General features: G+C 46.8%; 1 long non-coding RNA gene across 3 annotated transcripts in view; it reads left to right on the forward strand.

Moving 5' to 3' along the window:
- Nucleotides 1–25,976, forward strand: part of LOC142771780 (uncharacterized) — a 31,706-nt gene that overhangs the window by 4,419 nt on the left and 1,311 nt on the right. For 2 of the 3 annotated variants that reach the window (XR_012886149.1, XR_012886150.1), the window contains exon 2: nt 1,553–2,604. This is a non-coding gene — a long non-coding RNA (uncharacterized LOC142771780). Of the gene's footprint in view, nt 1–47; nt 621–1,552; nt 2,605–25,976 lie in introns of those variants that run through there. The other variant, XR_012886151.1, reaches the window with a different exon arrangement.

The following is a 25,976-nucleotide window of genomic DNA, read 5'->3' on the forward strand; positions in this document are numbered from 1 at the left end:
CGAATGAAGAAGGAGAGCGAACAAGCAAATTTCTTATGATGAAGCAATTGCCGCTACTATTCTGTACCCTTTGCAAGTCAGACTGACGCTGTGCTGTGGTTGAAAACAAAAGTAATCAATGCCCAATGAGCACATTGATGATTGTCCACAATTAAGTATAAAAGCTATCGCTCTTGTATGGTTGTGTTGTCTAATAAAATTGCCAACAACAATAAAAATGCTTCACAGAAAATTTTACAGGGGTAAATCGTACGAGGCCTCTGTACGTGCACTGTTAATAGTGAACTACAATAATCAAAAACAAATAACCTAAACTGTGTCACTATACTGTACTTTTGTTCCGAGTTGTAAAACATTTTATATGTTTTATGTATGCTTTTCACAGTTGAGTGCAGTAATAGACTTCACGTGGAGTTTCATTTTCACTCTCAGGCCGACCTCTCTGCCTTCTAATAAATTCTCACTCACTTCATTTTCACAGCCATTGAAATGCTTTTCCGTTTACTTGTAATCAAAGCAGCATGTGTCAACAAGGATGTATAGAAAAATGCTGCATTTTAATCCAGGTGGCAAAATCCAAAATGACATAATTGAATCGGAGTGCAAGGGCTGAGTGCAGGGTAAGCATGCAACTGTCTCTGTTTTTGGTACTTTCCACTCTTGCGGTGAATCACGCTTGCACCAGGTGTTCTTAAACAAGATGAAAGGGAGTGTTGGCTTTTTTACGTCAAAGCACCCGACGGATCATGTGTTTGACACACGTAGCACCACTCTTGCAGCGAATTGCCCATGTCAGTGGGTTGATTCTCGCGCCATCATCATGTTATTTAGCTGCCATTGTATGTCCAAGGAGCGATATGCTTACGAGAGGAACCACCAAGTGCAGCCATAAAAAAAATCACGGCATTTCCACGGAGTGAATGATGATGAGTGGGGCGAAGCGCTGAAGGGTTATATATACAAATAGTGCATATATTTATGCAATGAATTCTACAATTGGTAAGCGGTAGCTATACGTCGCTTCCATTCCCCATTCATTATAACGGCTTCATGGTCAGTGAAGTGGTGGATCGGTGATGGGGCGGAGTGGGATGTTTGCAAAAACGAAGTACTGGGCAGCTGGCAGAAATATAGGCGGTCACGTACATACATACACATACAAGAGATTCACAGACCCACGTCTTTAGGAGCTTCGCCGCTAAAAAAAAAGAATTAGCCAGCCCACTCTGTGAGGGTCGTTGAAACAGCGAAACTGATGCTTCGTCAGGTTATTGCCTTTCTGATTCTATTGTAGAAGCGCATACTCGCGAGGAATCGACATCTCTTATACGCCATCGAGCTCCTCTCTTGTATGCCTCCTCCTCGCAAACAGCTGAGTTATGACGGACTTTCAACCGAGCCTCGCCCTTTTTGCCCTTTCCGCCGAGACTCGATTGCTACATTAATCCTAACGCGCCTGCCTTTGTCCCCCACATCTCTCTTGTTTACGAAGCTTTCACTCACACCCTGCGCGAGGCAAGGCGCGCTACATATATTTTCCAATTTTTCGCAGGCCTCTTGGTCCTCGGCATGGCGCAACCCTCCCCCGACTCAACAGCTGCCCAGCACGCCGTCTGAGCCTGCTCTACGCCAGAGCCGGCCTAAGACGCGTCTACCAAGACTCCCACCGCTCCCTGCCGAGGACTACAAGCTAGCAATCCGTCCCCATGGTGGATTAAATCTGAGCAAGGTTAGCCCCAAGACGTTACTTCTCGCTGTAGCTCATGCAGCAAATATACGCAGTGAGAAGCCTGATATCAAGCTTCGTGTTGATGAAAATCAAAATGTGCTAACAATAAGCATCTCATCTGAACACATTGCACTGCACTTCGATAAATCACCAAAATTACAGTGCATGCAGCAACCTACGACTTCAACTCTTATAGTATTGCACCTGATAATTCGTGCAAAGGCGTGGTCAACAAAATAGGCCATGAAATCACACCAGACGACTTCCTGACAGAAGTTGAAGTACCGGGCTACGAGGTCCTTACGTGCAGATGCCTCGGCAACTCCGTAGCAATGGTGCTCACATTTTGTGGCAAGCGAGTCCCTTTCTTCATCAATGTGTACGGACAGGCTCTTCGCTGCTACCTCTACAAACAGACTATTCCCCACTGTAGAAAGTGCAACAAAACAGGACACCGTGAGGATGTGTGCCCACAGCCTCCTGACACACCGAAATGTCGAGTGTGCGGGGATTCACTATCACCCAACAACCACGAGTGCCGCCCTTCTTGCATGCTTTGTGATGGCGACCACCAGACGGCTGCCAAACCACGCCCAAAGCGGTTTTCCCCACCAGTCAACCGACGCAAACCACCCCGGTCAGCTACTCCCACCAGGAAGGCCCAGTCCACATCTCCCAGCCCCGGACGGCAGAGCAGTGCGTGTGGGAGTGCAGCCAGGCGAAGGAGCTAATCCAGGGATAAGTCGGGGCCCAAGCGAAGAAACTCGTCATCACGGAGCGGTTTCGCTGGCCAGCAGGGATCTCAAGGCTGGCACACGGACGGGACAACGCATCATCATGGCCAGCAAAGCGGATCCCACAAGAAAGCACAATCGGTAAGCTGGGCAGGGCAGTTCCCTCCTCTCCCTCCCTCCCTCTCCACACCAGTCCTACTCTCTCACACAAACATCAACGCAGCAAACAACACCACAACCAACGCCACCTAGACTACCACAACCAATGTCAGTAGACACTCAGCTTCACCCTGACATGCCGTCAACTACGGCACGATCCGACTATTGCACACGAGAGGCGTTGAACGAAATGGCTACTTCTTTAAAGAACGAATTCGCAGCTATGATGCAGGTAGAAATGCAGAAAATGAAGGATAGCATTATGGCTGAACTAACAGCTCCACTCCAACAATTGATCCAGCAGACCCTGCAAACTGCTGTCCAGCAGATTGTAACGGATGTTAAACAGCAGATATCGGCGCACTTGGCCAACTTAATATTGCGTCATCTGCACCAAAACCCACCACGTCTCCGACACGTGAAACACAGCGACCACATCCTTACATATGCCCCTCCCGTTTCCTATCACCGTCCCAAAAAACCATACCAACAGCCGCAGCTGCTGCAGTCTCGCTTCCCACCACCCCCCACCAAGATTTAGCACAGTCTGAAATGCCTCCGTGTACTACCGAGGCCCTGCTATTGCATGATCATGGCAAGAAACCGTAGGTCAACGCGTGACACCCCTCAACTACTACGTGTGGGGCAGTGGAATTGCAGGGGGCATCGCAGGAAACGCGGAGCTCTAAGGCAATTCATTGCGACGCAGCGGATTACTCCCGATGTCATAGCGTTACAAGAAGTACAATGTACCCCTACGCTTCCGGATTACACCACATACACGGACGTAACGAACAATACACCACATCGCACAGCTACATTAGTTTCTAAGCATGTCACTGTCACAGAACACACCTTTCAAAGCACCTCCATCTCACACGTACTTCTCGTATTAGTCCCGTGCTCTCGTTCCAGTAGCAGCCTGTACATGCTTAACGTTTACAGTGCACCTAACGCCAGGAACGATGACTTCGGTCATCTATTTGCACAACTATGCAAGTTGGTTAAACACATAGTTATTGTAGGAGATTTCAATGCCTCCCAACCAGCTTGGGGCTACGCAACAGAAACCCCTAAAGGCCGACCACTCGCACAGGTTCTCGCGATTCGTCGCATGACCCTGCTGACAGAACCTGATCAACCCACTCGCCTAGGTAATAGTGTGAGCAGGGACACATGCCCCGACCTCACGATAGTCAAGGGGGTTAGTCACCATTCCTGGTGCAACCTCATGGTGAATCTAGGCAGTGGTCACCATATACTAACTACAGAGCTCCAAGTAGCAGCCACGCGTACCCCAGAGCGCATCATAAAACTAACAAATTGGGATGCATTTAGGCGTAATCGTACAACTACCCATCAGGACTCTCCTTCCCTAGAGGCTTGGATATAACAACTTTACTCCGATTTTCAAAGAGCTACCAAACTCATCGCTGCGACGACGGAAACGCCGGATGTGGACCGGCATCTGCTGCATCTCTGGGATGCCCACAGAGGCTTGACACGGCGGTGACGGCGACAGAAACATAACCGAAAACTTCGTCTCCGAATCGCCCAACTAGCTACTGAGGCACATGACTATGCGAACATCCTCACTAGCAACAATTGACATAACTTCTGTGATCGACTCAATGGCTCACTAAGTACACCTCGAACGTGGCGTATACTCCGTGCTCTTTTAAATCTCACGCAGACAAAATCACACACTGCTAACGCAATCCGCACCATTCTCCACAAATCAGGGCTCGACGATACCACTCTGTTGCGCACGTTAAAGCATGTATCCACGGGCCTAGGCCCGTCCCGCCTATCGTGATTATCCACACGTACACAATACGCCTCTAGATGAGGACATTACAGAAGCAGAGGTTAGGGCAGCTTTGCAAAGCATTAAGCGTAATACACCACCCGGTACAGACGGGATTACGTGCACACTTCTGCGTAATTTAGATGACCAGTCCATCGAATATTTTACCGCTTTTTACAACGAACATTGGAACAACGGCACGCTACCACAGGAGTGGCGACATGCAGAAATCATACTTATTCCAAAGCCTGGCAAGCCGCTATCCCTCCAGAATCTTCGCCCTATATTCTTTACATTATGTGTAGCTAAACTCTTTGAACGCGTTGTCCTCTCTCGACTACAACCATTTCTCGAAGACAATCCCTTTTTCCTGATACACTATTCCGCTACCATCCTGGTATCTCTACACAGGACGTATTATTACAGCTTAAGGAGGACGTGTTGGATAGCCCCACTTCAAACCAGGTCCGAGCTATTTTGGCCCTGTATCTGAAGGGTGCTTTTGACAACGTCTCCCACGACCTTATTCTTGACAATGTCGCTTCATCTCAGTGTGGCTCACGTATCTACAATTACGTCAGGTCCTTTCTTTCTGACCGCACGGCCACTATTGGGATTGGAGACCTCCGTTCAGACGTCATTCGTCTCGCAGGCAGAAGAACATCACAGGGCTTGGTTCTCTCGCCCACTTTGCTCAACGTGGCTATGGCTAAACTCCCTTCCCTATTACAACAGGTTCCCAACATCCAGCATGCCATCTATGGAGATGACATTACAATTTTGGCAACCGAAGGAACAGACGGAACCATTCAGGACGCCATACAGGGAGCTGTGTTTGTGGTACAAGACTATACCGCTGCCGGCAGTCTTACGTGCTCAGTGGACAAGTCGGAGTTGTTATTGGTATACAAGCGGCGCCGCAAAACCGCTGATTCTCCTGACATTTCACTGTTTCTTGATGGCCGTCCTATCCCTCTGGTATCACGAATTCGCATTTTAGGACTCTACCTTCAGTCCGACGGCAAGGCCTCGCACACTACAGACCTTCTGGCTCAGCAGATAACTCAAATTACACACATGATCCAACGCATCACCAATCGCAGGAGAGGCCTCTGTGAGAAGGATGTCCTCCGCTTAGTACAAGCACTCATAGTTAGTCGGCTCACCTATCATCTTCCCTTTCACAATCTCACGCTAGCTCAAATCAAAAAGATCGACATCCTTCTATGAACAGCTGTGAAGGCGGCTCTCGGCTTGCCTCCACACGCATCTACACAATGCCTCCTTCAATTAGGAGTCCGCAACAGTGTAACCGAACTCATCGAGGCCCAAAACAACAGTCAGCTCCAACGGCTCAGGCAGACCCGTCAGGGCTGCGCCATCCTGTCTTGTCTTGGCTACCCGATTCACAATAAACCCGCACAAATACCGCGACATTAACTTGCTTCTACTGTCCGCGCACTCATTAAAGTGCCTCCGATTCCACGCAATATGAATTCCCCCCGCCACGCAGGTCGTCGACGTGCCCGAGTTCAGGCTATGACCCGCGTCTTTGGTGATGGTACCTGAGACTTACAAGCACTTTACACTGATGCAGCACGCTACCCAGAGAAGTCAGCCATGTGTTTAGCCGTGACATATGACACAGACGCCCTTTTGGCGTCTGCCACACTTCAGACTACAGACAGTGGTCTGGCAGAGGAGAGAGCTCTCGCTCTGGCAATTGTTGACTCTACGACACTGTCACATGACTCCCCTTTCAGTATTGTAACAGATTTATAAGCTGCTTGCCGTGCTTTAGCTCAAGGACTTGCGGCTGCACATACACACAATATCCTCTCTTCTGTCTCACCGTCCCCATTAGGTCCTGTGCTTATCGTCTGTACTTCTGGACACGTCTCTCTCCATGGTAATGAACGCGTTCATGCGGTTGCCCGAGAGCTGACCGGCCGGAAGAGCTGTCCGTTGTTTATGGACAGCTCTTCCGTTGGAAGAGCTGTCCAATCCAAACGACGCATCGACAGAACCACTAAACTACAACGCTACGCTGGATTACTACCGACAGAGCCGTTATACGTTATACTGACAGAGCCGTTTTCTGAAGTTGCCGCGTGGCGTGTCGTGGCGCCTCAGTCGCGTCGTGCGTATACACGCTTCCGCCAAGACCCACGACGTCGTGCGTATAGAGTCTTGAAAATGCGTTCTGCTGCTGAAATGTAGCAAAGTGTGTAATATGAAAGCTTTGTTACAGCACTAACGTATCAGATCAACTTCTAAATGGAGGAGTATTATTTGGATAGTCACTGTAGGGCCAAAAATGAGCACATAGGACACGCTCACAGTGCATGTGACCGTGTGCCGCTAGATTAGCATTTAACGTTGGCACTCTTGTCGACTTTATTTCAGTATCGAGTTACGGTCACGTTCTTCTGTGTTTGTGAACCCGGTGGAACACCTCAGCCCTTTAATTGTGCGCCCGTAGTTTTTTTTTTTGTTTTGTTTTTGCCGCTTTCCTATCGAGCGTTGCGACCAGTATTCAAGTGCAGTGCCGCTGTGACTCATTGCCACTCTTGCAAAGGCTAATTATAGCGCGAGTAACTTAATTCGCTTATGTACCTCAGGTGTGTGTTAGTACCTGGTATAACACAATGCACCCAACATCGGCATGTACTTGCAGTCATTTCAACATCTCCATCAGTGCCATATTAAATAAGTGATTTCTGTCAAGGCTTTTTTATGGCCTTTAATTTCCTAGCGTTGCTATTACCTACAGTGACTGTGCAACCTGGACATGCCCCTTGCTGATTGATGGAAGATCATTGTATTAAAGTATTAGTTTATACAAAAGCACGTTTGCACTTTTACAAGTGTGTTGTTTCTTCTCTGCTAGGCTAATGTCGCCTATGCAGCTCATTTTAATCGTGAAATGGTTTTGACAAGCATTTACAAAGTCATTGCAAGATTTGTATGAGCTGTTCAAGTCACTAACAGATTAGGAGCCGCGCCTAACATGTGTAGATTGCTATAAGGCGTAAAACATACACTTTGACCGATTGCACTGTGCTGCGGAAGTGAATTTTCAACTGGCCAGGTTTTCTCTTTTTTTTTTGTTTACTCCAAGGACGTGCCATTCGGAATTCAACATGTGCAACCAATATGGTTGTCTTCTTTAACTGCCACATACCTGGTGGCATGCAGAAATCAAGGAAATTATGAAGCATGCCTACTGCAATCCGGGGCACGTTTGCCGAGGATTGCAGAAAATGGAGGTTAGTCCTGATTGATCCCTTGAGCAGGAAGTTAAAAAAACTGCTAGGTTTTAGAGCAGTGTGCCATAATAAGCCAAATATAACACTAGCAAGCAGTGTAGTTTACTGCAAGCAATTTTTGATGTGCAAGTGTATGCTAAGGATGACATTGTGTAGATGTAATCACTGATTTTGTTCTTGCTTCGGCTGTGATCTCTGTGCTTTTGCATGCTGACCTGCAGGTCGCGGCATCAAATCCCGGCGGAGGCGGCTGAATTTTCGATGAAAGCGAAAATGTTGTTGGCCCATGTGCTGAGATTTTGGGGCACGTTAAAGAACCGCAGGTGGTCGAAATTTTCGGAGCCCTCTACTGCGGCATCTCTCATAATCCTATGGTGTTTTGGGGCTATAAACCCCACATATGAAATCAAATCTGCACTGTTGCAGGAAATTGCACTTGTGAAACATTACCAGAAGTGCATTGCACCCGCTCACTCTGTTACAATGAAGCTACATTCATTATGAAGTTAAGGTTCTGTCAGTAATGTGACCATGTTTATGGACTGCTGCTTTGGACGGGTTATCTTAAGATGAGAGGAATCGGGTATTCGTATTTTGTTCTCTTGTACGACTGAAAATGGGGGTAAAAGAATGGAGTTCTTGCGGTGTGTGAAGTTTATACCTGAGTATCATGAAACTGTGCCTCTCTTTACGAAAAATTTGTGGAAGAGTTATATTTGACGATGCATACTATTAATATGCATACTCAATGTACACTTTTAAAAGACAGCATATTTTTTTATAGAATATGCAGATCATCAGTAAACATCCTATGGTTGTAAGGCATTTGTAACTTTCCTTTATGAATTGCATGCGAGGTGGAAATACTTTTCTGTGGTTAAAATGACTGTTGTGACTAAGAAAAACTCATTTAATATGAGTTTAATTATTTACTCGAGGGCAGGTGTTTATAATGCAAAGCTATAGGGCGTGCCAATTTACGCCATGCCTATTTTTTTTAGAAGTCGCAAAAGTTGCATGTAGTTCAAGGTATTCATTATCGAAATTTAACGTTAAAGTTAAAACTGATTGTGCAAGACACACGGGGCGGGGGGGGGGGGGGGGGGGCTGACTGTTCTGCCGTGCCTGACCAGAATGACGCGTTGCAATGGAATGGCGAAGTTCAATTGAAGGCAAGTGGGTCCACAAGCTTTCGGGAAAAGTTGCAATTTGCGTCACCTGGGCCTCAGTATCACCTTACTATGACGCTTCCCAGTTCATTTCAAACTGTGCCAACAAAAAAATATATGTGTAAATGAAAAACATGCAACATCAATATTTTTTTTGGCTGGGCAGTATAAAACTCAGAAACAGTGAGTGTAGCATTCCATGCAGACAGGTGACAGCTTTTGTGCATCCTAAAGAACCCCTGATGCCAAATTTGGAAACTCGAGATGCTTGTGTTGTTTGATATTCTTCATGCTGGGGCCACTTCTGATTGATTATTAGTGATGAACATTGCCTATAAGATAATTTTTTAATTTGGTTTTAAAGTAAAAGTGCATGCTCATTAGAGTATTCAGGTAAAATCGACATTTTTTGCGGTTTCAAGTAGACAAGGGCCCACTTATGAAGGTGGTCTTGGCTGCTTATGCCAGGAATGCTTTCTTTTTGCTGAGGTGGACATGCTCAAAGCACCTACATCGTTTTATTCTTCACTGCCTGGGGGTCCCCATATTTGAAAATAGCGCGTTCAACGTCACTGAAGCCTGAGCGCACATAGTCTTGGACGTTGCCCTGCTGGGATGGGCTAGTTTCTTATGGTATTTAGGTGGATGTCACGAATTGATGCAAAATCGTTCTGAAATAACGATGCTAGCAATATTCATACAGTGCACCAAAGCATTTAAAATTCAATTTCACCGCCACCAGATGCCAAGGCTACTAATTACTGTAAAAAAGTCGCAAACGAAACCTTCGCTGTAAGGGGTCCCTTTAGTACTTAAAAAAAACAAACAAACACCACCCATCGCAGGCGAACAATAAACTGCGTTCTTGTGTGCTATTTCAGAATTGTCGCAGATTTTTCTGACCAGATTCTGGTACATTCAAGTTTCGTCATTTCGCCCGTGTGCTCAGATTTGGGTGCACGTTAAAGAACCCCAGGTGGTCGGAATTTCCGGAGCCCTCCCCCTACGGCGTCTCTCATAATCATGTAATTTTGGGACGTTAAACCCACATATCAGTCAATCAATAAATCAAATTTCGTCACTTCTCTTCACGAGCCATTTCGGTGTGTTCTGCCTCTCTTTTTTGTGTGCCGGACATGATCAGTTTCAATTTCGTCATTGAAATTCGATTATGAAACTCTCAAACTATGTGCAATTTTTGTAATTCGTAATAATGGTTATGCCAAAAACTATCGTGCACTTCAATTTCCTAATATAAACAACTAATCTCAAGTCAATCATTAAAATGTTGGTAAGAGCTTTTGTTAATTAGTTGTATAAATACTTCAGCTGTGGGAAAGTATGTCTGCTTTGGCAGAGCGGTGATGTAACTAGTTAATGTAAACACCGGTGCACATTGTGTGCTCATGTCATGAAAACATTAAAATGAGTCTTGTAGAAAAACTTTGCTACAGAGAGATTGGTACCTTTGAAATGAAAGTACTCCCGGATACTATGTTCTTTTTTTGAATTTTCTGTTAATGACTTCCTGTTCTAGTTGTAGGTCTTCTTAAATATTTACTTATGAAAAACTGTTTCAGAGACCCATAACATGTTTTCGCCCACAAAGTCTCAGGAATGCTCAGCGCAAAAACCACGTCTGTAGTGTTCGAGAAGCGTCAGGACTGTAGGAGATCGTTTTGTTAACATTGCGCCCACATCACAAACATTACGGATTATTTTGGAACCTATGTGGCTGCTAGTGATATCAAAATATTCGATGACACGTGTATAAATGCCGACGTTCTTCACCGATTGTTAATTGGTCGATGGCCGACGTTCTGTTCGCCACTATCGGTGCCCATATGTTGCTGTAATCTGACCTTCAGTTTCCTGGCCCCAAGTTCGGATGATGTTACGGCCGTCATCATTATTGAAGTTTTTCAGCCTTTTTGAATGGGACAAAATATTTTCACGCATTTCAAGCAAGGGTGTGCCATCAAGACGGGTTGATTTCCTCTCGGCAAAACCTGAACGAGGGGTTCGGGACTGGTTCGCGCAAAGAGAACGCACGAGCCAAGAGAAGTCATTGTGAGCTCGACTCAAGAAAGGCCATTGTGTTTGCTGCGAGCAAGGCTTTCGAGGCAGACAAGGAGGCAGCTGGGCCATTTTCGAGGTCTCACCGAGGATCTGGAAATCTTGGAACTAGCGTGGTATTTGCAGTTCAGGCTGAAAGCTAAAGTCAAACTGGTTGTGGCTGCATCTTGTGAGGAGAAGCGGAGCCCCGGATATGCGCAGCTAAGCCACAGCGTCTAGCAAACAAACAGGAATGGAATGTGGGGTTGAAGGAAAGGAAAGGGCACTATCTGCTGTAGCCCTTGCGGGAGCCCGCTTCGACGACGAAAGATTAGTCGACCACTCCTCCTTCCCCCTTTCTCTATAAGATCGGCTGATTGGGGTGGCATATTTTGACGATATGCTGGCACACCACTACATTGTCCTACCGAAACAGTCAGGCAAGTTTGACACGTGTACTGGCAGCCGGTTTTTTGAACCTCACCCAACTGCCAGAAGCATCTTGGAAACCAATTATATTGGACGTGCGCGAAACTTGGTGACGTGTGTGAAAACGTTGGTGCAGTGCGTTTGTGACCATACTTGGGCATCGTGTAGACTGTGTGACCATACTTGGGCATCGTTTAGACTGTGCCCTCTCCGCATGCATTGTGTGGTGTCTTTCCTCTCCTTCGTGGGTGAAGCACCTAGGCCATGGAGCGCCCTATTGGCGGAAGCTGTGGACAATGCGCCCAGGGTTGGCAACGAGGTGCTATATAAGCGGAAGACTTTTTGTATTTGAAGTTCTACAGTTCAATAGCTCTCATGTACAGTTCTTGACTTCTACATGATCACTTGATCACCTCTTTACGCATTCTCAGTTACTAACCATGTAAATAAATTGTTGTCGTTTTTACGAGCGCCTCATTTGACTTGTTCGACGATGGGACTTGTGACGGGGGCCCGCTGCCAAACTGAGACCCGCAGGACCCGGAGTCGCAACAGTGAATAAACAGTTGCATGTCAACATTGAGTCTGCTCCCTTTGTCCACGTTACGACCTCATGACAATATATTAAGTTTTTGCTGCGATCATGTCAAACTGTCTTACTTTGAGTTGCGTAGTTCTCACTGGCCCTCTTCGGATATGTCGGCAGTTCAACTTCACAGTTTCAGTTACTTCGCTCTTAATCATTCTCTTGACCGACACCTTGCATAATGGTGACTTGACTGATCATGAGAGTTTTCCACCTGCCATCGTCCCCAAGTGCACAGAGTAAAGTCAGCTACGGCTCTTTTTGATGAGTCAAGAATAAGGATGCGAATACAGAATTTATGATGGTGCTCCGCTCTGGCTTTAGCTTCACTCCTTTATCAAAATAGTCATTGAAGGCTAGTATGCCTTGAGTGGATGACAAAATATGAAACATAACTTGGAGCACCCCGCTGTGGTGGTCTAGTGGCCAAAGCACTCAGCTGCTGACCCGCAGGTCGCAGGATCGAATCCCGGCTGCGGGGGCTGCATTTTCGTTGAAGGCAAAAATGCTGTAGGTTCGTGTGCTCAGATTTGGGTGCATGTAAAGAACTCCTGGTGGTCTAAATTTCTGGACCCCTCCACTACGGCGTCTCTCATAATCATATACTGGTTTTGGGATGTTAAACCCCACATACCAATAAATCAACATGACTTGGAGCTCAGAAGTCAGAAAGTCTTCTTTTGCAACTTCTTTGATGTGGAGCATAATAGTTGGCCCAATAGACTGTGGCATTCTCGGGTAACATCTCAGCTTGACGTCACCCCATGCATCACTTTACGACTGGGCCATATTGCTCCAACAAACTTTTCATCCGTTGCCTCTTTGCCAGTTTTCGTGGATGTGTCAGCGCGGCATCACGGTTATTTCGGAATAGCTGTTTCTGATCTTCCTTCGAAGTGATTACGTGTCTGCCATTTCGCTTGTCAGTTGTTCCCTGGAAGTTCGCAATCCACTCATGTAAGTGTGGTTCACCAGGATCTGCGATGGCTGCTGCTTCAAGCTGCTGGAGTTATTGAGGAATATGAGAGACTTTGTCGTTGACGCTGATCAATTCCACTTACAAAACACAGAGCATGATGTTAGTGTCATAGTCAAGTGAGCTACTTTGACGACTGGGCCCTTGCTGTGTCCATCCAAACACTGTGTTGATTGCAACCAATCCTGGGATTCCTGTACTATTTATGACTGCTCCTGTAGTAACCTTCTACAGATGGTCAGCTTCAGTCAACTAGCTGAGGTCATTTTTCGTCTCTACATCAAACTTCTTCTCATCGACAATGACTTTCTCTTTGCTTCGGTATGCGTCGCCTGTCGGGGAAAGAATGTCGTTACAGATAACCAGTACGACAATGGCCCAAATGATGTGGATTTGAGAATGGTGTTTGCTCTGTATGGGGACTTCAACAATTTTTCGTTTTTCTGCAGAACTTGGGAAAATGCTGCCAGACGTGTTAAATAAAAGTAGTTTTTTTCCAGCAGCTTAGGTTGTATTTTTCCAGCTAGATTTTCTGTGATGTATGACCACTGGCTTCCTTTATGGGGAATCCCTCTGACATATCCTGATTTGTTACTGTTGACGACAAAGGCACAAAAGGTCTGCAGGTGCGCTCCTGTTTCAGTCTTTGCACAACCACTTAAGAAATCCTTGCCACATGGCATCACTGAGTGTGACATCTCTGTTGTGCTACCTGAAGCCTCTGCTGGTGACGAACTTTCCTATGTAGCCAATTTTCTTACATAATTAGGGTGACAGATACTCTATACGTGCCTTCCGTGAGATGCTGAGCACGAAAGTTTCACGTTTCAAGACCGTGCCAGGTGACCTCTTAACGTGTAGCAGTGGCTGTCTTCAGCTAGCTTCCCTTTCTTTGAAATTATGGGGAGGCTGGTGGCACATGCGTGTGCGCCATGTTCTTCGGATTTGCAAAAGAATCTTGCACTCTAGCTGCTCAATTCGCTGTGTAGTACCGAAGTGATGTTGGTTCTGTTGTATTGAGCTCTCTTATGACTGAGAGTGCGGTCTTCGACTGGTCGTTGTGTGAATAGCTCACACTGCCTCAGCTTTCTATTTTGATATGTATGAACAAGAGCAGCTCTTTTAGTTCCGTTTTTGAGGTTGCAGCTATTATTGCCGTGTCCGAGGCGTTCGTACAAGACTCATGTTGTCCAAGTCTCGCTGCACTTTACTCTGATGTACGCTAGAATGATCTCGTTTAGCAAAACGTGTCATAGAATGTCAATCAAAATTGCAGAGGAAGTTATCGTTTGTACGTTTAGGGCAGTGAGACATCGTACCTTGAGCTGCACAGAGTCGTAAAGTTGCCTGAAGCCTCGGACGTCTTTTCCTGACTTGACATGCAAAAGATTGTATAGCGCTGACAGGTGATGTTGAACAATTCTGTTGCGATCGCCGTACCGCTCTTTCAGTAGCTCTGTGGCGTCGGTGTAACACAATTCAAAAGTCAGAGACCCGGAGATGGCAGCTGCTACTTTATCTGCAAGGTAATGCTGCAGGTAGAAAAATTTTGTTAAGTTTAACAGTTCGCTCGAACTGCTTCCAGAAAGCTGACCACTCGTGAATATTACCTCTAAATGTGGAAAAGTCAAGGTTCAGCAGTCTTGGGTCAAGTCTGGTGGGAGCGTCAGGAGGGGATGGGGTTGTGTTTTGAGGAGCAGCACCTGCTGTGTAGTCCCCCATGTCCAAACCGTCTATCTTGCAGCGAGTCTCAGCGAGCATGCTGATAGCTTGTTCATTATACTCGGCCGCCCCTACATATTCCGCTTCAAGTTCCTCGTCAGCTAGGCGCTCTTCGAGCGCCTCATTGATATTTAAGAGCTCCTTCTTCCTCGTTGACAAACGCTCATGAAAGCCCGTAAGCTTGGGCTTGTCTGCGGTAGGATCAGTGAGCAGCAACCTTGCTTCTATAGAAGCTTCGTGTTCTAGGATCGTCGAGTGGAGCGCTTTGTCTTGATGCGATCCATCAGATCCGGTGTTGAAACCGATGAGGTTTGGGTCCACGCCGTTCAGGAACAATCCGTTGCAGTCCTCACCGCCCGCAGAAGGACGCGGTCGAGTAGGTTTTCTTTAGTCGTGCGATGGAGACCTGTCTGCACGAGGGGTTTCGGCACCGCACTGTAAAGGAAAACTATCGATCGGCAAAGAAACCAGACCGAACAACGATCATGGTTTCAAATTCCTCCTCTTTTGCAGTGCTTGCATGCACACGTTTATTACTATATCTTTTTCTTCAGTATCATACTCATATGGACATATCTAAGAATTACAGAATAAAAAAGTTAAACGTTTTAGATGAGTTTTGGAACCTATAGGTAGATTTTTCCTCTTTTTCTTAATATGGCAAAAAACTTGGATGACCTTCTTGGCTAAATGGCTGTGTTAATGAATTCTGTGGTTTTTAACGCAGCCACGGTGAATCCCCATTTACTTTTCTAGTTGACAGACCTTTTCATTGTTTAACTCTTTTATGAACTTCCCGAGGGAACTTTCAGCTATTGACGTAAAAGAACGTTAGCTTCCAATTCAAATATCCACTATTGTATTTCTAACAACAATTTTACATTTAAATTTTCAATGCACCAGCTACCTTAGCAATGCAGTGTATTTATTAGCACTAGGTATGCCTTTTTTTTCATCTGAAATTTTATACAGTTGTGCAAGCAATGTTAGTTCTTTTCCATGAGCAAATGTGTATTTGTGAAAGCTATTTTGACACAACAGAGATGAGAGACAGCATTTAAAATAGGTTGCTTGCGTATATTCTGACACTTTCATTTAATGGCAGTGTAAGTGTTTTTAGCTTGCATGAAACCTCCTTCCTGGACTAACGCGCTTGTGTGCCGCCGGTGGCTTTGAGGAACCACACAATTTGAGAAACCACACTCTTGAGGAAACCACACATTTTCATATGTTCCTGTGTCTTTTCAGCGGTGAGGACTACGCTTGCTTACGTAATTTATTTATGCTAATTGTGTCAAGGCGTGGCCAAAGGAGAACAGAATACATTGTTTCTTGGATTAATGGAACCTTCTGCTTAGTCAATATGACTTAACCTCAGTCTGATGGGTATTACCGTAGCCGGTCACTTTTGTGAAGGCACGAATGTGTCATTTAATATGCCGCATTTCTAAAACAACGCCAAGAGAGCTACTTTTCTATTCTCGAAATTAATGCAATGAAAAACTAATTGCACATACATCAGGAGCATATAATTTCATTCCTTTTATGTGAAAATGAAACATGACTGGCTAGAAAATGATGAATTGTTTAATATATACAAATTATAATTCCTAGCTGAAGCTTGCACAAAACAATATATTACTTCATTTTGTTTCGCGGAATATAATTTGAGTGCCTTGGATTTGTGGTATGTGAATTTGACACATTTGTGCATCATCATTCGACTCTAAAGGAATATATGAACAATATTATTCGGACAAATTTTTTTCATCATAGGATTTTTATTGGGCTTTAGGTATGTGGGTGCCTTGTTTCTATTTACTGACTATTAGTTATTACTGGGACTGGCTTGTTAACTTGGGCTCTAACTGCATCTCCACTCATGATGAAACTATAGGTTTTTCTTAAGGTTGTGTCAAACGAAGAAATGAGTCCTCAGTATTTTCTTCCCTCATTCAGCGTTGCATATTAGTTGTCACAACACTTCGTAGTGGCACTATGATTTTACAATGCCTTGTGTGAATAAGGATTTTGAAATAAGTGTACAATGGCAAGGTTGTGTTACTTTATAATAGATTTCACCTTCTAAAATACCTGTAAATATGTCAGTGAGTTCTTGAAAATCAGCCATATCTCAAGTAATAGGAATAAACTTCAATTATTTTTTGTATGTGAGCACTTAAATTTACATCACTCATATCATTCTTGTGTATTTTCACGGGGTCGTGATGTGGCTGAAGGCAAGAGACTGAATGGTCAGATCAAACTGTTTATTTGAGCGAACCTGTGTCCGGCAAACGGAAAGTCAGGTTATAGTAGCACACTTGCACAGATAGCGGAAAATGCAGCGTCGGCCGTGGATCAACCGACAAGCGGCGAAGCTTGTCGGCATTTATACCCTTGTCGCCAAATATTCTGGCGTCATTGCTAGTGGCAATGTAGGTTTCCGAATAATCTGTGACGTTTACAAACTGGGCGTAATCTTAACAAAATGATCTATAATGCCTCGAAGCTTCTCGAACATTGTAGGCGCGGTTTGCACTGAATGTAGTGTAACGGGGTGATAACAAAACTTGAGGAAAGGAACGTGGCATTGCCTCCCTCTGAAAAAGGCATCATCCCGATGCTTTAACAAAAGATGAAGGTTCAATAATAAGGCAATAGACAATAAGTACAGCAACAACAACAAAATGCAGTCCTCAGATTCACGCATGAAATGGCTTGAGGCGCACGACATAGACGACTTCAGGTCGAGCACGGCGCCGTTGAGAGTTCTTAATGCCGTCGGGAACAACTACGTAGTCGAGTGGGCCGAGACATTGAACTAGTTTGTTCGATCTGAAGTACCGTCACAGAAGTTTTTCACTGAGCCCACATCGGCGTATCGGCGTCCATACCCAGACTCTGTCCCCGGTCTGGTACTCAACAAAGCTTTGTCGCAGATTGAAACGGCGGCTGTCGGTTGACTGCTGATTCTTGATGCGCAGGTGGGCTAGTTGACGAGCTTCTTCCTCACGCTGAACATAACGGTGACACCGAGGTTCTCTTCGTCGGAAATGTTTGGAAGCATAGTGTTGAGCGTTGTTGCCAGCTGCTTCCATAGACCAACTTGTGCAGTGTCATCTGCGTCGTTTCTTGGACGGCCGTATTGTATGTGTAGGTCACGTACGGAAGGATTTCATCCCACGCCTTGCGCTCGACGTCGACGTACATAGCCAGCATATCAGCGATGGTCTTATTAAGATGCTCGGTGAGGCCCTTGGTCTGTGAATGGTAGGTGGTGGTGCGGCGGTGATTTGTCTGGCTGTATGTCAGGATCGCCTGAGTTAGGTCCGCCGTAAAGGCTGTACCACTATCAGTAATGACAATCTGTGGAGCTCCGTGACGCAGAACAATGTTCTCCACGAAGAAGCTTGCTATCTCAAAGGCACTGTCCTTGGGGAGGGCCTTTGTTTCGGTGTAGCGTGCGAGGTAGTCGGTAGCTACGACGATTTATTTTTTCTATGAATTCAACGTCAGCAATGGCCCCAGTAATCCATGCCTATTTGCTGGAACGGCCGGCGAGATGGTTCTATGGGCTGGAGAAGTCCGGCTGGCCTAGTCCGCGGTGTCGTTCATTGTTGACAATCGCGGCAGGCCCTGATATAGCGAGTGACGTCGGTGGAAAGTCGTGGCAGTAGTACTTTTATTGTATTCTTGCGAGCGTACGGGAAACACCGAGGTGTCTAGTTGTTGAGTCGTCATGTGGGGCCTCGAGTACTTATGGTGTCACTGCTGAAGGAATCACGAGAAGGTGGTCGGCTCGAAGGGGCGAGAAGTTCTTCTTTGAAAGAACTCCGTTTCGCAAGAAGAACAACTCCAGTCCTCTCTTGAAAACATTCGGAACACTCATCCTTGAGGTATTGCACAAGGCTTCTGAGTTCTGAGTCAGCTCGCTGTTGATCGGCAAAGTCATCGGCAGTTATTGTTCCTAAGAAGCTGTCCTCATCCAGGCTGTCGGGTAGCGGCGGTTCGACGGGGGCACGAGGCAAGCAGCCGGCGTTGGAGTGTGTTCTTTCAGACTTGTAAAATATGGTTGCGTCGTATACTTAAAGTCTAAGGCTCCATCGTGCGAGGCGACCTGAAGGGTCTTTCAAGTTAGCTAGCCAACACAAGGCGTGATCGCTCACAGCTTTGAAAGGCCTGCCATAAAGGCCGTCGGGCAGCGGTGGTTCGACAGGGCATGAGACAAGCAGCCGGCGTCGGAGTGTTTTCTTACTAAAGGAACTCCTTTTCTGTTGTGGAATTGTTGGCCTCGGCCTTGGATGGCGACCGTCTAGCATAACTGATAAGCTTTTTCACGCTGGTAGTCTTTTGCACAAGGACCGCGCCGAGTGCTATGCTGTTTGCGTTAGTGTGTAATTTTGTTTCGGCATATACGTTGAAGTGCGCAAGTATCGGTGGTGTTGGTGTTTGGAGGCGTTGTTTAAGTGCCTGAAATGCTTCCTCTTGTGCCGCTTCCCACTTGAATGCGACATTGCTTTCTGTGAGGTGAGTAAGCGGCTCGGCGATCTGTGAAAAACATTTGACGAAACGCCTGTAATAGGCGCAAATCCGAGTAATCGGCATACAGCCCATTGTACTGCTGTAAAGCGCGGTTATCCAAGCTGTTTAAACTCTGATTGGTCCCAATGTAAAACATGTAGCATGTCCGGCCATGTAGTTTCCTTTATGCTTCTTCACTCATTTATTGTTGTAACGGTCTTGTATATAGTTATGTTGGTAGCACACCTCCCCCTCACCCCTACCCTTGTTTTTTGTTCTAGTCTGTCACTTGTACCACCCCTCATGTAATGCCTCCTTCTAGGAGGCCCTTGAGGTATGAAAATAAATAAATAAATAAATGAATACAGCCTTCTTGTCAGTGGGCTGTGGAAAATCGGCGATGGCGGATGTTTTCTGCGGGTTGGGACGCACTCCAGACTCGCTTATCAGGCGTCCCAGGAACAACAGCTCCTCCTACGCGAAGCGGCACTTTCCTCGCTTCAGGGTTAGTCCAGAGGTGTTGATAGCTTGAAGTACTGCTTCAAGGCGCTGGAGATGTTTGTCGAAGCTGGAGGAAAACACGACGACGTCAGCCAAGTACACGATGCAAGTCTGCCATTTCAATCCAGTCAGCATGGTGTCCCTAGTGCGCTGGAACGTCGCAAGCGCCGAGCAAAGACCAAATAGCATAATCTTAAACTCGAAGAGGCCATCTGGTGTGATAAAGGCCGTCTTATTTCGATCTCTCTCGTCAACCTCAATTTGCCAATAGCCCGCTCTGAGATCCATCGAAGAAAAGTACTTCGCGTTGTGGATACGGTCCAGTACGTCGTCTTTTCGTGGGAGAGAGTACACGTCCTTCTTTGAGGTTTTGTTCAGGCGACGGTAATCGACGCAAAAACGTAGGGTCCCGTCCTTGTTCAATGATACCACGGGTGATGCCCACGGACTCTGGAATGGCCCAATGATGTCATCGCATAGCATTTCGTCGACTTGTTTCTTCACGGCGTCACGTTTGCGGTTTGAGACTCGATACGGGTTTTGTCGAACTGGTCGGGCACTTTCTCCTGTTACGATGCGATGTTTTGCGACTGGGGTTTGACGAATTCGCGGTAATGACGAGAAGGAGTGCTTCATTTGCAAGAGCAGGGATTTGAGCTGGTCTTGCTTGCACTTGGAAAGGCTCGGATTGACATCGAAATTCAGTTCAGCACCTTAATTCGTCGAAGCAGCATCGAAGAGGGCGAATAAATTGCTGACCTCTAAGTATTCGTCGATGTGGGTGACCGCCGCGCCACGGTTGAAGTGCCTATATTCGCGACTAGAAAGTTTGTCAGCACTACCTTTGCTTTGCCATCACGCAGCTCAGCTATGCTTTTTGCGACGCAAATCTGACGGTTGAGAAGAAGGTGCTGATTGCCCTCGACAAGGCCTTCAATGTGTTCGGCTTTTTCGCTGCCAATACGAGGCTGGAGAAAGGCGGCACGGTGACCTGCTTTCTTAGCACATGTAAGCGGTAATTCCTTGGCGTTGTAGGGGTCGGCAGCGTGTTTTCTGAGGTTAGTGTGATTGACTCAGACCTCAGGTCGATGATAGCGCCGTGTTGACTTGGAAAGTCCATTCCAAGTATCACATCCTTAAAGCTATTTTGTAAAATCACAAAGCTCGCAGGATAAGTCTTGTTTTGATGGTGATTCTTGCTGTGCAGACTTCACTCAGCGTTATAAAGTGACCTCCAGTGGTCTGGATTTCGGGGTCTTGTCATGCAGTCCTTACTTTTATTCAACTTTGTCGCGAAATACCCACTGGCGACGGAATAGTCGGCTCTAGTATCGACGAGAGCAGTGACGAGCTGGCCGTTGAATATTGTCACAAAGACACAGGTACGCAGGCACAAAACAGGGGGTTTACTTTCATAACCCATGCGCCAGAAACGCAAACACCAGAGCACGCGCCCACAGGACTAATTTGTTGTCCTCTTCAAAAGCTGGCTACTATAGTTGCCAGCCTATCTTGCGTTGATTCCCCCCTTTCAAGAGCGATCGTCCCGGTCGATTGACTATGTTGCTAGAGATGACCATAAAAAAAATGGTGACGTCAACGAAAAAAAAAACCCCGCGCTGTTGTGGATAATAAGGAAAAAGTTCAACGTGTCCATAACTCGAGGGCGTGATATGTTTTCATCCGTACTACATGGACTACTTTTTAACGTGGACGTCTTCGGTTTAAACTTGTATCGGAGCTTTGAGGAACTTTCTCGTAATTCACGTCACTGAGGCAGCGCACAACTTCGTAAGGGCCAAATTAGCGTCGCAATAGCTTCTCCGAAAGTCCCCGATGTCGAACTGGTGTCCACACCCATACATAGTCACCTGGTTGATAGTGGATGTTCCTTCGGCCTTAGTTGTAACGGCAAGCGTCGATATCTTGCTGCGTGCTAATGCGGTTCCGTGCAAGCTGGCAGGCTCCCTCGGCTTTCTCAACGAAGTTGTCAACGCTGTCATTTCCGCTGGTGTCCTGGTCTACGAGGAGCATAGCGTCTAACGGTGTTGTAACGCAACGGCCATAAACAAGCTCGAATGGCGTTAGGTCTGTGGCCTCTTGCTCAGCGGTATTATAAGCAAACGTGATGTACGGCAAAATTTCAACTCCTGTTTTGTGCTCTACATCAACATACAGAGATAGCATGTCGACCAGTGTTTTGTTTAACAGCTTCATCAAGCCGTTCGTTTGGGGATGATAAGCTGTTGTTTTCCGGTGGTTGGTGTTTGTCAGCTTGGTGACTTGTTGCAATAACTCTGCCGTAAATGCTGCTCCGCGATCGGTTATGAGAACAGCAGCTGCATCAAGACGCAAAACAATTTCGTGAACAAAGAATCTGGTGGCTACAACTGCAGTTCTCTTAGGCACAGCTTTGGTTTCTGGATAGTGAGTCAGATAGCCGGTCGTAATGATTATCTACTTATTTTCTGAAAATGACGTAGGGAATGGACCAAGAAGATTCATTCCCATATGCTGAAATTGTGCTCGAGGTGGATGTAAAGGTTGGAGGAAGCCGGCTGGCTATGCGGGTGGAGCTTTACACCTCTGACAGTGACGGCAGGTGTGGACACAGCGCTGAACGGACGAATACAGCTGTGGCCAGTAGTAGGTACTTCTGTCGGATGCGCGCTAATGTCCTAGCAAAGCCTAAGTGACCAGCAGAAAGATCGTGTGGCACTCCTGCAAAACTTTCTCACGCAGTGCCGTTGCAACGGCGAGAAAACTTCCTGGCTGCTCTCAAGATTTCTCTTGTATATAACATTGTTCCACAGGCAATACAATGTTAATCCACGTGAGAGCCGGCGTGGGATGATAACGTCTTCTCCTTGAAGATGCCGGATGACAGGAATGAGCTCAGTGTCCTCACGTTGACGCTCAGCCATCCGCACCACATCGACGATGCCAAAAACCGGTAAATCTTGTTCAGTGTCAGATGACGTCAGGGAAATAGGAGCACGAGACAGGCAGTCAGCCTCTGTATGCTTATGTTCTGATCAGTAGACTACCGTTATGTCGTACTCTTGAAGGTGTAGGCTCCAGCGGGCGAGGCAGCCTGATGGATCCCGTAGATTGGCAAGCCAACAGAGCGAATGATGGTTACTGACTGCTCTAAATGGCCGGCCGTATAGGGAGGGTGAAAACTTGTTATGGCCCAAACGATCCTAGGCTCTGTTTTTTAGTGATAGAGTAGTTAGCTTCAGCTTTTGTGAGACTACGGCTCGCGTAAGGGATCACACGCTCTGCGCCAATCTGCCATTGAACTAGAATGGCTCAGATTCCTATGTTGCTGCCTGTGACGGCTTCACTCCGATGGAGGCGGAAATGTTGTAGGCCCGTGTGCTCAGATTTTACCGCACGTTAAAGAACCCCAGGTGGTCGAAATTTCCGGAGCCCTCTGCTACGGCATCTCTCATAATCATATGGTGGTTTTGGGACGTTAAACCCGACATATCATATCAATTCCTATATTGCTGGCATTTGTGTGAATCTCGGTGTCGGCAGTGTCGTCGAAATGGGCCACCACTGGAGCTGTCTGCAGTCGATTGCGTATCTCTATGAAGGCTTGTTGTTGTTCTTTCGTCCATACGAAAGGCACATCTGGCTGTGTCAGTCTTGTAAGAGGTTCCGCAATTTTCGAAAATCCTTCGACAAAACGGCGGTAGAACGCACAGAGTCCGAGGAATCGCTGAACAGCCTTCTTGTCTCCAGGACTAGGGAAATCAGCAACGGCAGCCAACTTCTCCGGATCTAGTCAAACACCCCCCGGGCTCACCACGTGGCCGAGAAACTTGAGTTCCTGATAGCCGAAGTAGTACTTTTTGAGCTTGGTAGTAAGGTTCGCTCTTCTTATTGCAGTGAGGACACTTTTTAGCCTTAAAAGATGCTTGTCAAACATGCTTGAAAACACAACGACATCATGCAAGTATACAAGACACGTCTGCCACTCAAGTCCACCTAGTACAGTGTCGATCATTCGTTGAAATGTGGCGGGAGCAGAACAGAGACCGAAAGGCAGCACTTTAAATTCGTAGAGCCTGTCGGGAGTCTTTACTAAGATGTCTTTGCTAAGACAACAGGTGATGCCCACGGACTTGTGGAGGATTTAATGACGTCATCATTCAGCATTTCTTGAACTTGACGCCTAATCACCTCTCTTTCTTTTGGGGACACACAGTATGGATGTTGGCAAAGAGGCCGCGCTGACTCCTCGGTAACAATGCGATGTTTTGCAACGGTGGTACGTTGAACTTTCGATGATGTGGAGAAGCAGTCCGAGAATTCCCTCACAAGGTTTAACAGCCGTTTTTTTCGTGAATCTAGCAAGTCTGGATTAACGTGAATAAGGCTTCCCAGGTCAGCACAAGCTTTTGCATGCGGTGAAGTCGTATCCAATGTGCCACTATCGGAAAAGTCGGCAATTTCACTGAGGAAAGCGACAGTAGTGCCACTAGGGACGTGCTGAAACTCATTGCTCAAGTTGGTCAGCAAAACTCGAGAGCATTTATTCTCTAATCGAACGAAGCATCGGGCTATGCAGATGTTTCGTTTGAGTAGCAGCGGGATATTTGCCTCTGCAATACCTTCATAATCGTTGAATTCATCAGAAATGGCGCAAGTTACCAAGGTCAACACGCTACTCTTCGGCGGTAATGTGACGTCATCGTCAAAAATTCTCAAAGCATTAACGTCACTGCAGGGAGGATTGCACGCTAAACCGTGTGCCGTAGAAAACGTCACCTGCGACTCTTGCAAGTCAATCACGGCTCCATTATCACGCAGAAAGTCCAGTCCGAGATTTAGGTCCCTCGAGAAACTCTGCAGTATTACAATATCTTCGAGATACGTAAATCCGTGAATACCGACTCGCGCTGTGCACCGTCCAACCGGAGTGAGAGGATGGCCTCTAGCCGTACGTATATGCGACCCAGCCCACTGGGTAGAAACCTTCTTCAGCCTGCAGGCAAGACCCATGCTCATAACGGAAGTGTCTGCTCCAGTGTCGGTTAGCGCCATTACTTCTTCTTCGTCCACAGTTACCGCAATGTTTGATGTCACTACTCTTTGTATCACATTTGACTGCGTCTGTACATTTTTTTGCTGCCATCGCTGTCATCGTAGTGGAGGATCTTCCATAGAGTCAGCGTCAGCGGCCTGACTTCCGGAGGTCGTTGAACTCTGTTTTCCTGACTTGCAGGACTGGGTGAACGGCGATTTGGAGCGCCGCGTGTATAGGCTGGGCTCGGTTACCTGTAGCGAGCAGGCGACGACGAGCAGGTCTTTTGCGACCGATGTTCGATACTGCTACGATTCGAGATAAAACTCTCTATTTCCTGGGATCGCTCGCAAGGTTGTGGACAAGGGGCATTAGGCGAAAATCCACGGAGACCCACACGACAGTATGGACATGTTCGGTAGACGTGTCCAGCTTCTCCGCAGTGGAAACAAAGGGGCCTGTCTGTGGTCACGTGAACACCAGATGCCACTCTTCCTCGGTCGTGCTTCGGCGATCAACGGCGGGCTCCAAGGACGAAAGTCTACCTCTATTGGCTGAGCGCGTCACTCATTGGGGTAAAACACGCTGGTTGAACTGCACGATGGAGGACATCGCACTGCTTCCACGTAGCTCATTCCGACGCACTGTCCCTGTAGTGGCACCTCGGACTGTTGGGAACGTGAACGGCTTGCCGTAGCTCGGCGCATACCATCTCCGCAACGGAGAGCTGCTCTACAGGTGAAGCAGTCACCTGCATCTTTTGTAGCTCCTCCTTCATGAGAGCTCAGATAAGCTCTCGCAATGCGCTGATGTCATTGCCGAGAGTGACAGAAGTGACCTCACTTGGATGTACACCCCGGTTATACTGCCAGGCACGCTGTTGAAGGGCCCTCTCCACGGCAGTGGCTTCCTCATGGAACTCCGCAAGTGCCGCAGGAGGGTTTCGAATCAGGCCGGCAAGAATATCTTCTTTAACACCACACATTAAGTGGCGAACTTTCTTGGATTCGGCCATAAAGGGTTCCGCACACCTCAAAAGCCGATCCATGCCCGCTATGTAAGTTATCATCCTTTCGTTAGGGCCTTGAACCCTTGCCTCTATAGCACGCTCCGCTGTATCTTTCCTGTCCTCTCGGGCAAAGGCCTTGAGGAACTGCTGGTGAAACTCATCCCATAATGTGAGCGTTGCTTCATGGTTCTCACAGTACAATTTCGCGGAGTCCTCGAGAAAGCAGTATACATAGCCTAGCTTATGCTCTGGGGTCCAATCGTCAATGACGG

This window comes from Rhipicephalus microplus, chromosome 9, assembly GCF_043290135.1.
Source record: "Rhipicephalus microplus isolate Deutch F79 chromosome 9, USDA_Rmic, whole genome shotgun sequence".
Classification (NCBI taxonomy): Eukaryota; Metazoa; Arthropoda; class Arachnida; order Ixodida; family Ixodidae; genus Rhipicephalus; species Rhipicephalus microplus.